The sequence below is a fragment of the Vanessa atalanta genome, chromosome W, assembly GCF_905147765.1.
Source record: "Vanessa atalanta chromosome W, ilVanAtal1.2, whole genome shotgun sequence".
In the NCBI taxonomy this organism is placed as follows: Eukaryota; Metazoa; Arthropoda; class Insecta; order Lepidoptera; family Nymphalidae; genus Vanessa; species Vanessa atalanta.
Window position 1 is genome coordinate 2501383 of NC_061901.1, and position 16404 is coordinate 2517786.

A 16404-nucleotide genomic window follows, 5' to 3' on the forward strand; every position below is an offset into this window, starting at 1 on the left:
ATGATTACCTCCTCGTAGGTCTGTCCCTGTGCCTCATGGATGGTCATGACGCGAGAACCTTCACCTTTACCATATCCCTGGTCCACCAGAAGTTTCTTTTCCTCCTGCGTGTGGACCAGGTATAGGGTTCTGGTTAGGTTGGATGGTATTTTCACGCCAGTGAACCTCTCCATTTTTAGGGAGTGGACAACGGGGTTCGCTGAGTAAATGGCTCTGTAGACGTCTCTGATGGCGTATGCGACGTCCATGGGGCATCGGTATGTGCAAGACAACTCACATGTGATGGTGGTGGTCAGGTTTGGCCGGCAATACCTCATCTCGAACAGATTTTCTCTGTCGATGTAAGGCAGCTGATTGATGTCTCCAACGAGTATCACTTCCTTCGCCTCTGTTATGCGAGCCGCCATAACTATGCTTCCAAAATGGTTCATGGGGGCTTCGTCGACCGTTAGGCGGTCGCACCTGGTGTCCTCATGAAGACCATTTACAAGGATTGAAGCCATAGTTCGTACCCTTGATTTGACTTTGGGGCCAAAACGGTGTGTTAGATGTTGACGGAGATCTTTGGCGGATTCTAGGGTGGTGGTGGCTATGATGTCTGTGTTCTCGTCGAAGTTCCCGACAATGTGAGTTGTCTTTCCACATCCCGGTACTCCATTGATCCAAGATAATCGCGGTAGTTTCCAGTCCACAAGGGGTGCTTCGACTTCAGAACCTATTGAGATGGACTTAGCCATCCCCAGTATCCTGTCATCTAGCATTATCCTCGTGCATCTGGCGACCACCACGATTGGGTCTTCAGGTGGTGTGAGGAACTTGATGGGAGAGTCTCCTCGCCCGTCTGCCTCGACCAGGCCCACGAAACCACAGGCAGCGCTGTAAGCGGCCATGTACCACCCCGACATCTTCCCTTTGATGATCTGGAGATATGTTAAGAGATGCCTGCCAACAATCTCGATTTAATTTCGACAATATTGAATCTATAACAACATCTGAGCTTCATTTTTGTACGGGTCTAAATCATGAAGAATTCAACAGACCTCTGGAGCAGACGCCTTCTATATCCCAACGCTCGCAACGTCCTAAAACTGTTCTCGGAGCTTATTTAATGAAAATCAGAAGGGGAGAACCAAATGAACGATTATCAAGCCGTTTAGACATGAGCCGGCGTAGTTTGGAGCGAAAATTGGAGTTAGCACGTGAATGTTTAACAAATGAGTTTGTTCCTCGTCATCTCGGATGGGACCACATTAGCCGTGAAGAAATTGTAGCAAGAAACTCAACAATTCCAAATGCTATATTTGGTGTTGACAATGAAGTGCCACCAGCCATTTTGATATGCGACGGAACCTACATTTACATCCAGAAAAGTAGTAATTTTTTGTTTCAGAAGCAATCATATAGTCTGCACAAATTCAGAAACCTGCTAAAACCTTTTCTATTAATATGCACAGATGGCTACATAGTAGATGTGACTGGCCCTCATGCTGCTACGACTTCAGATGCGACGATAATGAATGCCTATATTGAGAATGAAATGAATCCAATTCATTATGTCCTTCATAATAATGATGTATTTGTATTAGACAGAGGTTTCAGAGACGCAATTTCAACCTTACAGACTTGGGGCTATCAAGCCCACATGCCTCCAACAAAACTTAGAAGTGAAAGCCAACTGAGTACAGTAGAAGCTAATAAATCAAGATTAGTTACAATCGTGAGATGGGTTGTAGAGGTAGTGAATGGGTGGATTAAACGCGATTTTAAAATATTCAGACAAGAATATTTTAATCGGGCAATGACGCATTTATTCGTTAATATACGCATTGCTGCTGCTCTTTTAAATACTTTTAGAGAGCCTGTAAAAGACCATCCTCGAGCTCATGAAATAATAGAAGTGCTAAATAGGAGAATTCATATGGCCAACAGTCTAAGTGACTATGTTATCGAAGAGAATATAAATCGACAGCGAGTATCTTTTTGTGCTATCACCGCAGATGACAATCAATTGCAATTTCCAATACTAACAGAAGAAGAACTTTTATTGATTTCATTAGGAACTTATCAAATAAAACTTGCACGGTCTTATTTGAGCGAACACATTAGAAACGGCATATACACAATAGAAATATGCATAGGAGCTATTCCAAACCTTGTGCGATACAATATAAACATTGTAGATGGTATTCTTTTAAGGGGGCGGATAAAATCGCGACACGTATCTGGTAGAATTTATTATTCGTACATTTTGATCAACAATAGAGCAGAAACAGCGAGAGAGTCAATTTCCCATTATTATTGCTCTTGTTTGACTGGGAAGAGAACAGTAGGTACTTGCGCTCACATAATGAGTATCATTTGGTACCTTGGCTGGGCAAGACACCAGCCAAGCATATTGTTACCGGCGACCTATTTGGACGACATTGTTGTAGATAATGTCCATTATTAAAACATAGGTACTGTATATTAACATAAATAAATATAAATACTGTGATACGATAAAGAATCTGATTGTTGTAGCACAAGTACCAGTGTATAAAGTGGATTCTTTAAGTTATATAAGAGAATTATTCAGCTATAATTGTACTATTTTCAACTGTGTGTTTATTAATAACTGTCTAAAATTACGATTACTGACTCTACAATTATTATGAACGTAAAAAGTATATGAGTACGTAGCACAAAATGTAAAAAAATATGATTAAAGCATTATTCAATACAAAAATTCTTTTTTCATTTGCATCCCAGAACCTTTGACCTGCACGCAATTATAATAAAAACTTGAATTATTTATAAAAATAAAACTTAAGTGAACATATTTAAACTAGTCGCAACATGTTACAAGGGTTGGGACGCAACCCATACAATAATGCCCATTGTCCTTTATATAATGAATTCTTTATTTATAGCTACAAAAGTCATAACATCATTTCGGAAAGCAAATGTTATATGTAGTAGGAATTGATGGAAAATAGGTATTGATATTGCACGACCAGTCAAAATGACTGGTCTGCTAAATCTAGTGTTAATGTCTCAAATCATACTTTAAAAATATGCTATAAAATGAAGAATCATGTAAAAGTTCGCTCATTACACCTAATAAGTAGAAAAGATTTATTAGACATAAAAAAAAATTTAACTAATTCAAAATTATAATTAAAATAAAAAATTGATTAATAACAATATGAAAAATAAAAATAGTCCTTAAACATTTTTTTTTAAATCACTAGGAGTGTCCGTGAATATCAGGTGTATTTAATAAAAAACGGAATTAAGTTTAAGATCAGTATAATCACTACAAGGGCGTAATATGAAGAGAGAGAGTAACAAAAAACTGTGTCGGTAGGCATAAAATAAATCTAGAAATATTAATAAACATGAGCAATTAAAATCTCGGTGTACAGTGATATTGCTATTGCAATTTTGACAGGAGTTATTAAATTAACTAATATAAAAGAAATAAACTAAATGTTATGTGATTTTTAGACATGCCCCCAGGCGTTGAAAGTACGTCTTTCAACAATCTTCAGGTTGTGGCAATAGGCATATTTTGCCGAATGCCCTCCGAACAATTCCATTTGCAGTCCTAACATCTGCTATTCGAATAACACCATCGGCTCCTGGGTACACATTGACAATTCGACCCAACTTCCATCTAAGCGGTGGTAGATTGTCATCCTTCAGAACGACGAGACTGTTAAGTTTAAGGTGGTTTTCGGATTTTTGCCATTTCATCCTCATCTGAAGACCCGAGATAAACTCCTTACTCAATCGCTTCCAAAACTGTTGATGGAGTTGCTTAAGGCTTTGATAACGCGTCAGCTTATTAATGTTTTGAGCTTCGTAATTCGGCGCTGGCAGTGAAGTGAACGAGCGTCCGATGGTAAAGTGTCCGGGTGTAAGAGGCAATAAATTTGCAGGATCTGTAGACATGTAAGTCAGTGGCCGGGAGTTCGGTATAGCTTCAATTTGTACCAATGCAGTATAAAGCTCCTCGTACGTAAGGTTACAATTTCCCAGTACTCTTAATAAATGATATTTTGTGGACTTGACACCTGCTTCGCTCAAGCCATTATAATGTGGTGCATAAGCTGGAGTAAAATGAAATTTGATGCCATCATCAGCAACAGTCTCAGATAAAACATCACTATTGGTTTTAATAAAATTTGCAATATCGTTACACGCGCCAACAAACGAAGTACCGTTATCAGAGTAAATTTTTTTAGGTAGAAACCCCTACGAGACATAAATCTACGCAAAGCTAACAAGAAACAATTGCTCGTTAAATCACCAACTAATTCGATATACATTGCTTTAGTAGAAAAACATACGAAAACTGCAATATACGCTTTTAGTAATCTACTTCCACGACCTTGTCGACTAACAATCATAATTGGACCAGCATAATCGATTCCCACGTTCTCGAAAGGATAACTGACAGACACACGCTGTTGTGGTAAATTTCCCATTATAGGTGCAACTACCCTAGGCTTTAATCGAGCACACCGGATACATTGTCGATAACATAACTTGGCCAAATTCCTACCTCCTATTGGCCAAAATGATTCCTTAATCGTACTCAGTAACAGTTGCGGACCTGCATGTAATAATCGTCTATGCTCGTAATGAAATAATAAGTTAGTAAAAAGATGTTTCGAATGAATCAAAATCGGATGTTTTTTATCAAATGTAAAGTTACCATGTTCTAAACGGCCTCCAACACGAAGAATTTTAAAATCATCGAGAAATATGTTTAATTTGAGTAACGCGTTTTTAGCAGGTAAGTTTTTATTATTTATTAAAAGTTCATATTCCGGAAAAGATTGTTTTTGTGATATTTTGATTATCCAATTCTTCGATAGTTAAAAATTTATATTTAATTAATTCTTTCTTAGAAATTCGAATAAAGCGTAAAACATAAGCTACAGTACGTTTAAGTCTAGATAAATTAGAAAATCTATTAAAATCAATGAATTCATTGTTATTACTTTCTACAGCTATATTTGCAGTAATTACAGAACGTAATTCTGGAAGAGTTTCAGAACTAGCGGGATGAGGTGGCCAATGTGACATATCTAGTCTTAAAAAAGCTTGGGCCTGACCACCAAATCTCAAGCGACATCAGAGCCTTAGCATTAACACCTCGCGAAATATGATCAGCAGGATTTTCAAGCGTAGGTACATGTCGCCAAGTACAATCAGAAGATTTTTCTACGATCTCTGCAACTCTATTGCGTACAAATGGTTGTAATTTATTTGGTAGGGTTTTAAGCCAGCCCAAAACTATAGAAGAGTCGATCCAAAAAAACGTACGCCTTACCTTGACTCGGAGAGCACTAATGGCCTTTTCGTATAGACTTAGCCCCACAAGAGCCCCGCAAAGTTCCAGTCTTGGTATGCTTGTAGGTTTGATTGGAGCGACCCTGCTTTTAGCCATAACCAAACGAACTGAAATTTCATCATTTTCGTTTCCGCTACAAGCATACAAACATATTGTGATGCATCCGAAAATATATGTAAATCTATATAGCTATAACAATCAACTAAAACATTACGTGTAATCAATAAATCATTAAGAATTGGTAAATCAATAATAAATTCATTCCATGGCCTAGCTATAACAGCTGGTAGTGGATCATCCCATGACAATTTTTGTAGCCATAATTTCTGTAACATACATTTCATGATAATAATACAAGGTGTAAGTAATCCAAGAGGATCGAAAATTCGTGAGATTACAGAAAGTATGCTACGTTTTGTCATAGTAATAGGAATATTACCACTTATGGAAAAACAAAGTTTATCCGAATCTGAACGCCAACCTAAGCCTAAAACTGATCTAAAATTAGATTCATCAGCCCCTATGTTAAAATCAAATGATTCAGTATTTTTAACATCATTATTTAAATCCGCAACATTTGATTTCCATTTTCTAAGTAGCATTTGCGCCATACTTAAAGCATTAGTAACATTTTGACGTATCTGTATAAGTTCATCGATGGTATCTGCCCCAGTGAGCAAATCGTCAATATAGAAGTCGTGTAAAATAATCTCAGCTATTTTGGGATCAGAGCATTCGAGACCTATTTGCTTGAGACAGCGGACAGCTAGAAATGGTGCACTCGCTGTACCATAACGTCACCGTATTTAATTCATAAATATCTAAATTCTCATCTGTATTATTACGCCGGATAATTCTTTGAAGGTGTCTATCGTCTGGATGTACTGAAATCTGTCTGTACATTTTCTCCACGTCAGCGGACAAAATGTACTTATGCTGCCTAAATCTCAAAATAATACTGAAAAGATCGTCCTGTATAGTTGGACCGACCATTTGAATTTCATTAAAGGAAACTTCCGTAGTAGTAGGACTACTAGCGTTAAACACGACCCTTAACTTTGTTGTCGAACTACTATCACGCCAGACACCATGATGTGGGATAAAATAAGAAAATTCATTAGATTTTAAATTAGATTTGGACATATGGCCAAGTGATAAATATTCCAACATAAAATCATGATATTTAGTTTTTAGTAAAGGTTGATTATTAAGACGATGTTCAAGAGCCAAGAAACAATGTTTAGCACGCTGATAAGACTCACCTAAAGTTTCAATATTATTTTTTAAAGGAATTCTCACGCAAAAGCGGCCATGTGGAAGACAGGAAGTATTAATAATAAAATGTTCTTCGCACATTTTTTCTTCCTCAGAATAATAGGAGGATTTATTATCAATTTCCTCTAACTGTCAAAATCGTGATAAATTCTCTTGAATAACTTCATTTGAATCTAAAAAATCATTATCAGACTCTATTTGTGCTAAATCACATTTAATATGTGCTGGTAGTGCCACACTGCATACCTTCGGGTTGCAGCCGAATGGGCCGGCACGCCCGGGGAAGTACCACTTTCTCACTTAAAATCGGCGTGAAGTGGTAGCTATGCTACCGCGTTTCGTCTGGTATGTGAGAGTCCCGGAGGCCCGATATCCCCCCCTTTCCTACCCCGGATAAATTGGAACATTCCTTTGTACCACGAGCTGGGGTGTGCGTTTATGTCAGAGATGATATCTGCTCTCGACGCCTCGGCAGCCTTGAAGGACAGGACCTATCAATTATCTGGTTGCGTGTAGATTGTGACGACCATCCGCGAATCTACGCTTGCCTTTATAGGTCCCATAGCGGTAATGCCGAAACCGACCGACTGGTTGAGCACGTCCAAATGGCTACAGATTCCGTACTGCAGCAGATCCCATCCGCAGAGATCGTGGTTCTGGGTGATTTTAATGCCCACCATGCCGAATGGCTTGGATCACGTACTACTGATCATGCGGGTAGATCTGTTCTCGACTTCGCTTTAGCATATGATTTGACACAACTGGTCAACTCGCCAACGCGAATACCGGACGTGGAGGATCATATACCTTCCCTGTTGGACCTTCTGCTGACTTCTCAACCGGATAGCTATCAGGTTATCGTCGATCCCCCTCTGGGCTCGTCGGACCACTGTCTCGTTCGGAGTACAGTATCGGTTATGCGGTACTCACGACCTCGTTTCATGGGCTGCCGCCGCGTGTGGCACTACAAGTCAGCGGATTGGGATGGGATGCGGTCTTTCTTTGCCTCCTACCCATGGGGGCAGGTTTGTTTCTCGCTGGATGATCCGAGCGTTATTGCCGACTCTGTTGCCGATGTGGTGCTTCAGGGTATGGAACTGTTCATTCCGTATTCTGTGGTGCCCATCGGTGGCAAGTCCCAGCCCTGGTTTGGTCGTTTCTGCAAAACGGCCTCACGCCGAAAATGGAAACGTTACCATGACTGGGCTAACGCAACAGCGTCTCGTGATGTAAAGACCAGCGCATTCAGAAAGGAATATAACTCTGCCTCTAGGTCCTTCAAAAATGTGATTGCTAAGGCGAAGACGGAGTACATTGGCAGAATTGGCGAGAGACTGGTGCGTCTCCCTTCAGGAACACGTGTGTTCTGGTCTCTCGCTAAGGCTGTTCTTGGGAATTTCTGTCAGCCTTCCTTTCCATCTCTGCACAAGGACGGTGAGTCATTGGCCAATACCGCGAAGGAGAAAGCTGATCTTTTAGGCTCTCTCTTCGCGTCGAATTCGACTCTGGATGACCAAGGAAATTCACCACCAACAATCCCGCGATGTGATACCACGATGCCGGAGGTTAAATTCCGGCAAAGTGCAGTTCGTAAAGCACTTTTTTCCTTGGACATTCATAAGTCGAGTGGACCCGATGGCATCCCTCCAATCGTGCTACGGACATGTGCTCCCGAGTTGGCACCGGTCTTAACGCGTCTTTTCCAGCAATCTTACGCATTAGGCGTCGTCCCGATCCGATTCCCAAAAAGGGTAACCGCTCAGACCCGTCCAATTATAGGCCTATAGCCATCACCCCCTTGTTATCCAAGGTAATGGAGTCCATTGTAAACTGTCAGCTCCTGCGGTATCTAGAGGAGTACCAGCTGATTAGTGACCGCCAGTACGGTTTCCGTCGGGGTCGGTCGGCCGGTGATCTTCTAGTTTACCTTACTCATAAATGGGCGGAAGCAGTTGAGAGCAAGGGGGAGGCATTAGCAGCCAGTCTGGACATAGCGAAGGCCTTCGATCGCGTGTGGCACAAAGCGCTTCTTTCGTAGCTTCCTTCCTATGGGCTTCCCGGGAAATTATGCAGTTGGATTACCAGCTTTTTGGCAGATCGGAGCATCAAGGTCGTTGTCGACGGTGCATGCTCCGACCAAAAATTCGTCAACGCTGGTGTTCCACAAGGCTGCGTTCTGTCACCCACTCTGTTTCTTCTGCATATCAATGACTTGTTGCAAATCAGGAACATTCACCGCTATGCAGACGACAGTACCGTTGACACCTCATACACCGGCCGTGCTAATATTTCTCGGGAAAACGTCGAAGAAAACCGGAACAAACTTGTGTCTGAAATCGAGTCTTCGTTAAACGAAGTCTCGAACTGGGGCCGGCTAAACCTAGTCCATTTCAACCCCAAAAAGACGCAAGTTTGAGCGTTAACCGCTAAAAAAACACCATTCGTCGTATCTCCACGATTCGAGGACATTCCGTTAGCCGCCACAGCTAGTATCGGAATACTTGGCGTTGATGTTTCGAGCCTCGTTCAGTTCCGCGGTCAACTGGAAGGCAAAGCCAAATTGGCATCAAAAAAGCTTGGTGTGCTCAGCAAGGCAAGACAATTTCGGCCTCACATGGAGTACTGCTCTCACCTCTGGGCGGGTGCTCCCCAGTACCAGCTCCTTCCATTTGACCGTATCCAACGTAGAGCAGCTCGAATTATCGACGATCAAGCCCTTTCTGATCTGCTCGATCCTTTGGCTTTGCGTAGAGATGTTAGATCACTCTGCATCTTCTACCGAATTTTCCACGGGGAGTGTTTCGAGGAATTGTTTGGATTATCCCGGCAGCTGAATTCCACCTTCGGACATCTCGACAAAATTCTAAATGAATGGTGAAATGGTGAAATGGTGCGGGTGAACCGCACCACTTAGATGTCCGTAAATCCACAACAGCGCGATTTTTAAGGCATTTTCTGCCTCGCACAACCACTCTGTGGAACCAGCTTTCGCCGACGGTTTTTCCGAACCGATACGACTTGGGAACCTTCAAGAAAAGAGCGTACTTATTTCTTAAAGGCCGGCAACGCACCTGTAACCCCCCTGGTGTTGCAGATGTCCATGGGCGGTGGTAATCACTTTCCATCAGGTGAGCCTCCTGCTCGTTTACCCCCTATACCATAAAAAAAAAAGAGAGCGATTAGATACATGACCGCCAATCATGGGTCCAGAAACTATCCAACCAAGTTTAGTTTCAAAAAGTATCGGTTTGCCGCTACCTAGCTTAATAATTTGTGATCCTAATAAATCCCAAAAGAGGTCAGCACCAATGATTAAATCAATGTCTCCGGGTGTATAAAAATTAGGATCAGCTAAATTAATATTAGATTCAATATCTAACATCGAAATGTCTAAATGACTATAAGGCACTTTGCTTATGATCGATGGTAAAACAAAACAAGTAACATTTGTAAAATAATTATTTTTTAAAGATTTCATTTGCACACGACACATTTTACCAATTGGTAGAGTGCAATTATTTATTCCTGTTACAGAACGATCGACATTATCATAAGGTAAGTTTAATTTATTATACATATGGTCTGATAAGACATGATGTACTTCCGGAATCAAGTAACGCTCGAGCAATATATTCCTGATTTTCGGAGTCATACAACTTGACAAGGGCTGCTGATAATAGCACATCATGATTACCTTTATTTGAATTTTTCAAACATGCCGATAAAGAAATATTTGAGCTAGAAGTAGAATTCATATTGTTCGAATCACTCTTATCCATGTTTGATGATCCAGCATTATCTGGTGATTGCGACTTCGAACCTGATACATGGATAAGCGTATTATGCTTACATTTACATATCCTACAACCAGGCTTTTTGCATTGGTTTGCATAGTGACCAATATGAAAACAATTGTAACATATTTTATAGTTAGGTAAGAGTTTCAATCGCTGTTCATTATTAAGACCTAAAAACTGCGGACAATTTTTAAGCGGATGCTCACCTTTGCATTTAACGCAGGGTTTAGGTGTAGATGAGGCTATCGAAGATTTATCGTCAGCCTGAGTTGGACTTGCAATAGAAACCATGCTTTTAATTTTCGTGTTCTGTTTAATAGACTGGTGAGAATGATTACTACTTCGCGATAACTCTAAGGCCTCTAGCAAATCAGCACGATTACGCAAAAAGTTTATAAATACGTCTAGTGTAAGAGGTTCATCCTTACTAAGACGACCCTTAAGTTCCTCCCATTCGCGATACGTCTTAGTATCTAATTTTTGTATTATAATATGTATCAACAATGTATCCCAGTGCTTAGTCGGTTCGCCTAGAGAATCTAAAGGTCTTAAATTTTTATTTAATTGATCAATTAAACGCTTAATAGACACGGATGACTCTTTAGTAATTAAATCAATGTTGAATAATGCTGTCACGTAATTTTGAATGAGTAATCATTTATTATCAAACCTTTCGCATAATATCTTCCAAGCAACAGGGTAAGTCTTCGCTGAAAATTCAATGGACTGTATAACTAAGGCGGCAGAGCCCTGTAGTGACGCTCTCAAATAATGAAATTTATTAATGTTGTCAATTTCGTCGTTGGAGTGAATAAGACTAGAAAAAGTATCATGGAACTCTAGCCAGTTATCATAGGAACCGCTAAACTTAGGCAATTGTATAGTTAGTAATTTAACAAGATTATTGTTATTATTAACCCTCATAGTATTTTTATTACTGTCAGAACTCGAGTCACTTAATCCTGTAGAATGAGCAACTAAATCCTGGGCTTGAGCTACTAATTTATAATACAGAGATTCGAAATCATTTCTTTCCAATAATTGACTTTCCATGTCTTCTGTTGCACATTCCAACCTGCACTGTACTTCATCATATTGTTCAAACATGCTGCAAATTTTATTAATACGTAATTGAAGTTCTTTTACCTGAGACTGACTGACTGACCCATCTAAATTATTTAAGTAATTTCCAAATAATGTAAGCCGGCCTTTATAGGTTGCACGCTTTTTAATAAGATCTCTTTCTTCCCTTTCCGACATTATGTAAAGCAAGTGTCAAATCCTGGAATGTATACAATTCAAAATATTAAATATAAATTTAAACAAGACTTTATAATGTTGAGTTAATTGTAATTTAGTATAAACTTTATAATAAAACAAATCGTAGTAGTTATATGCTCAAAAGACAAATAAATGTAAGTGTTATTAATTTCTAAATATACAATCAAAGACAAAAATTAATGATTCGACTTAAATATATTTTCTGAAATCAACACAATCTCTGTATCTAATATAAATTAAGTTTATTAAACATATTCTGCTCATTACACTTAAAAATATTTGATTAGGAACTACATACAAAGTACCTACCTATTACTTATTAAATTTTACAAGTTAATAAAATTAATATAATTCAATTTACCTTTAGTAATAAGTATTATAATTAGGTCAATCGGGTACTAACTGTATAGGTCACTATTTGGCACGTGGTTAATAATAAAACAACACAGTTCGATTTCTAACGGACACGTCTTGCTCGTACGGCGAACTCAGTGATTCTCCCCGGCCAATGCCGTACCCCCACTATTGCTCGCCTTACGCGTAGGCTTGTCCGTATTTATTTATACACTACCTCCTATAATACACTACATCTACCTTTTACAAAATTAGAAAAAATTGAATTAGGTTACACAAGTATAATCAAATACAAATCAGTTTATATAAAGAACAATCTTCAACAGCATGTAATTTATATTTTTACTCATATCTTATTTATTTTCATCACTCACTGTGTTGTCGACAATATCGTTATTTCCTGAAGATTCTTCTCCAGATTCTTCCCCATTTGTACAGACTTTCCAGTTTCCTTCAACCCTCTTCAAATGTACTATATTTCTACGTAACCGTTTTCCATTGTCATCATTTATCAATTCGTCGTTTCCTTCTTTATTAACAACTGTGTGTGTCACATCATCGAATGTGGTGGACAACTTATTTTCCTTCACTGTATTTTTAACGTAAACCTTCTCTCCAATATCTATACTAGATGCCGTCGCTTGCCTCTTTCTATCTGCATATTCTTTCCCTTTGTTTTTCATTAAAGTATCCCTGTCTCTGGCTTCTAGATCAGTAAATTCAATATTTTTTTTATTTTATTTTTTATTTTTTTTTATTTTATTTTATAAGGATCTCCAACGTTAGTACACAAAAAACTTACACTAATACATTCACAAAACTTAACCTATATGCACTCACAATTATAGGAGAACACAACATGCTTCGTATTTTATAAAAATATCTTAAGACTAGACAGACATTATATTAGAGATATTGAAGACTTTACATAACATTTTTAATAGTAATAATTATAAAAATAAAACTTAAGGATAAATACACAATTTACTATAAATATTATATCGTACTGTAACAATTCTCACATTTTTTGGTAAACACTGACAGGCTATCGTGACCTATGTCTAAGTCCGATTCACGGGTCGCACATAAATTATATGCAATCGACATGCGAACTAGCGGCGCGTTCTCACCTAATTTAGTTTTACAAGCACCATATGTAAAATGTGCACGTTGGTGCCTAGGTGGCGCGTGAGGTACATTTATACATAGTTCATGTAATAAATGTGGACTGTCAATATCATTTTTAAATAATTTATATAAAAATTTTTGGTCTAGTATAGATCTACGAGCATAGAGCGATTGCATTTCAAAATATTTAAGTTTTTTGTGGTATGTTTCAAATTCCTGTGGGATCTTGTAACGGAATGCTAGATGTCTAATAAACCGCTTTTGAACTCTTTCAACCCTGTCTATATGCACTTTATATGAGGGACTAGCTGTTACCCGCGGCTTTGCCCGCGTAGGATATAAATATATTTACAAATTAACTTCAAAAATTACGTTAATGTAAGACCTCTTTATATACCACTTTGGTGTGTATTTTAGCCCTCAGGGCATAATATTCAGAAACGCTTAAATACGTATCTACTCATTTTTAATCAGTAGCCCAAATATAAAGTTTCATGCTGCTAACTTAAAAAATGACGGACTTCCAGACTAACCTGTATACGAAATATCAACCTCTATTTCTCCTCTTAAGCGTAAAATATTCAGAAACGCTTAAATACGTATCTACTCATTTTTAATCAGTAGCCCAAAAATAAAGTTTCGTGCTGCTAACTTCAAAAATGACGGACTTCCAGACTAACCTGTATACGAAATATCAACCTCTATTTCTCCTCTTTAGCGTAAAATATTCAGAAACGCTTAAATACGTATCTACTCATTTTTAATCAGTAGCCCAAAAATAAAGTTTCATGCTGCTAACTTCAAAAATGACGGACTTCCAGACTAACCTGTATACGAAATATCAACCTCTATTTCTCCTCTTTAGCGTAAAATATTCAGAAACGCTTAAATACGTATCTACTCATTTTTAATCAGTAGCCCAAAAATAAAGTTTCATGCTGCTAACTTCAAAAATGACGGACTTCCAGACTAACCTGTATACGAAATATCAACCTCTATTTCTCCTCTTAAGCGTAAAATATTCAGAAACGCTTAAATACGTATCTACTCATTTTTAATCAGTAGCCCAAAAATAAAATATCATGCATCTAACTTCAAAATGACGGACTTCCAGGCTATCCTGTATACGAAATGTCAACCTCTATTTCTCCCTTTAGGCGTAAAATATCCAAAAGCGCTTAAATGCGAATCAACTCATTTTTTATCGGTAGCCTTAAAATAAAGTTTCCTACTTCTAACTTCAAAAATGACGGTCTTCCATACTCAACTATATAAAAAAAGACAACTCTTATTAAACCCCTTATAGGTTGAATATGCAGAAATGCTTAAATACGTATTTACTCACTTTTAACCAGTATCCCAAAAATAAAGTTTCATATTTTTAATTGAAAAAATGACGGACTTTCATAAAAAATTTACATCCCTTATTTCAGCCTCTCGGAGGTAGAATATTAAGAAACGTTTAAATATGTATTTACTCATTTTTAATCAGTAACACAAAAATAAAATTTAATCCTTCAAACTAAAAAAATGACGGACTTCCAGACTAATCTATATAAGAAATGTCAACCCCTATTAAACCCATTAGAGGTAGAATATCGAGAATCCCTTTAATACGTATTTAATCATTTTAATCAGTATCCCAAAAATAAACATTCATGTTTTAACTTAAAAAATGACGGACTTCCATAAAAACTTGCAACCCTTATTTCACCGCCTTTGTGGTAGAATATCAAAACACGCTTAAATTCGTATTTACTAATTTTTAATTAGTATCCCAAATATAAAGTTTCATGCTTTTAACTTAAAAAAACTCCCATAAAAAATTTCAACACTTATTTCACCGCCTTAGTGGTAGATTATCTAGAAACGCTTAAATACATATCTAGTCATTTTTAATCAGTATCAAAAAAATAAAGTTTCGTGTTTCTAACTTAAAAAATTACGGACTATCATACATACTTTCATCCCTTGTTTCACCCCCTTAGGAGTAGAATATGCAGAAACGCTTAAATATTTATGTACTCGTTTTTAATAAGTATCCTATAAATAAAGTATTATGTTTCCAACTTAAAAAATGACGGACTTCCATACAAAAGTTCAACCCCTATTTCACCCCTTTAGGGGTAGCATTTCCAAAATTCCCTTCTTAGTGGGTGTCATGATATGTTAGTTTATAAGTGTACAGTCTAAAATATAAGTTTTATGCTTCTAGTCTAAAAATGACAATACTTTCAACAACTTACAACCTTTCATCCCCCTTTTCAACTCTTTACAGCATTTTTTCCAATTAAAACGCCTATGTCCTTTTCATGCACATAGACTATTTGTATACCAAATTTCATTTAAATCGGTCCAGTAGTTTTGGCGTAAAAGCGAGACAGACAGACAGAGTTACTTTCGCATTTATAATATTATATAGTATGGAAGTATGGATAGTATGGATTATTAGAAACAAAATACTATCCTTAATCCAAACAATACTATAAAGAAAACTATGACACCTAATTATTATTAATTTTATCTACATCCAAACTAAAATAAGTGTTAATAATTGTGAAATTATTAGAACCAAAATATTATCCTTAAAACAAAATTAAATAGTATTTAAAAATTATTACTATATACGACGATATTATATCGCAAAAACAAATAACGCTGCATACAAACGCTCAGAAGGGAGCCGACCGCGCGTCGATTTCGACCAAATTTGATTACCATAAAAACGGTTCTAGTGAGTTAATCTTAAAAGATAGACATATACTGTCGCAGACATTTTTTTAGATCATTTCAAGAGGAATAATTCTTTCATACATATATTTTTGATATATTCAACCGTTTTCTAAGCGCACGCAACGGAAGCCCTCAAGGATGAATAATTTTCCCCGCTTTTTTAACTTTTTCCATATTTTTGTTCGCTCCTAATAATTGCAGCGTGATGTTATATAGCCTAAAGCCTTCCTCGATAAATGGTCTATTCAACACAAAAATAATTTTTCAATTCGAACCAGTAATTCCTGAGATTAGCGCGTTCAAACAAACAAACAAACAAACTCTTCAGCTTTATAATATTAGTATAGATTCCATACCTGGCAACAGTATTCCAATCTACTTCTTACAAAACAGTTAAATAATTTTAGTATGGTAGTGTAATTTTTAAATTCCCTGGACTGACGGAGAACAAAACCGAGTGATTTAAATGCCATAGTTACGACTGAATCTATATGT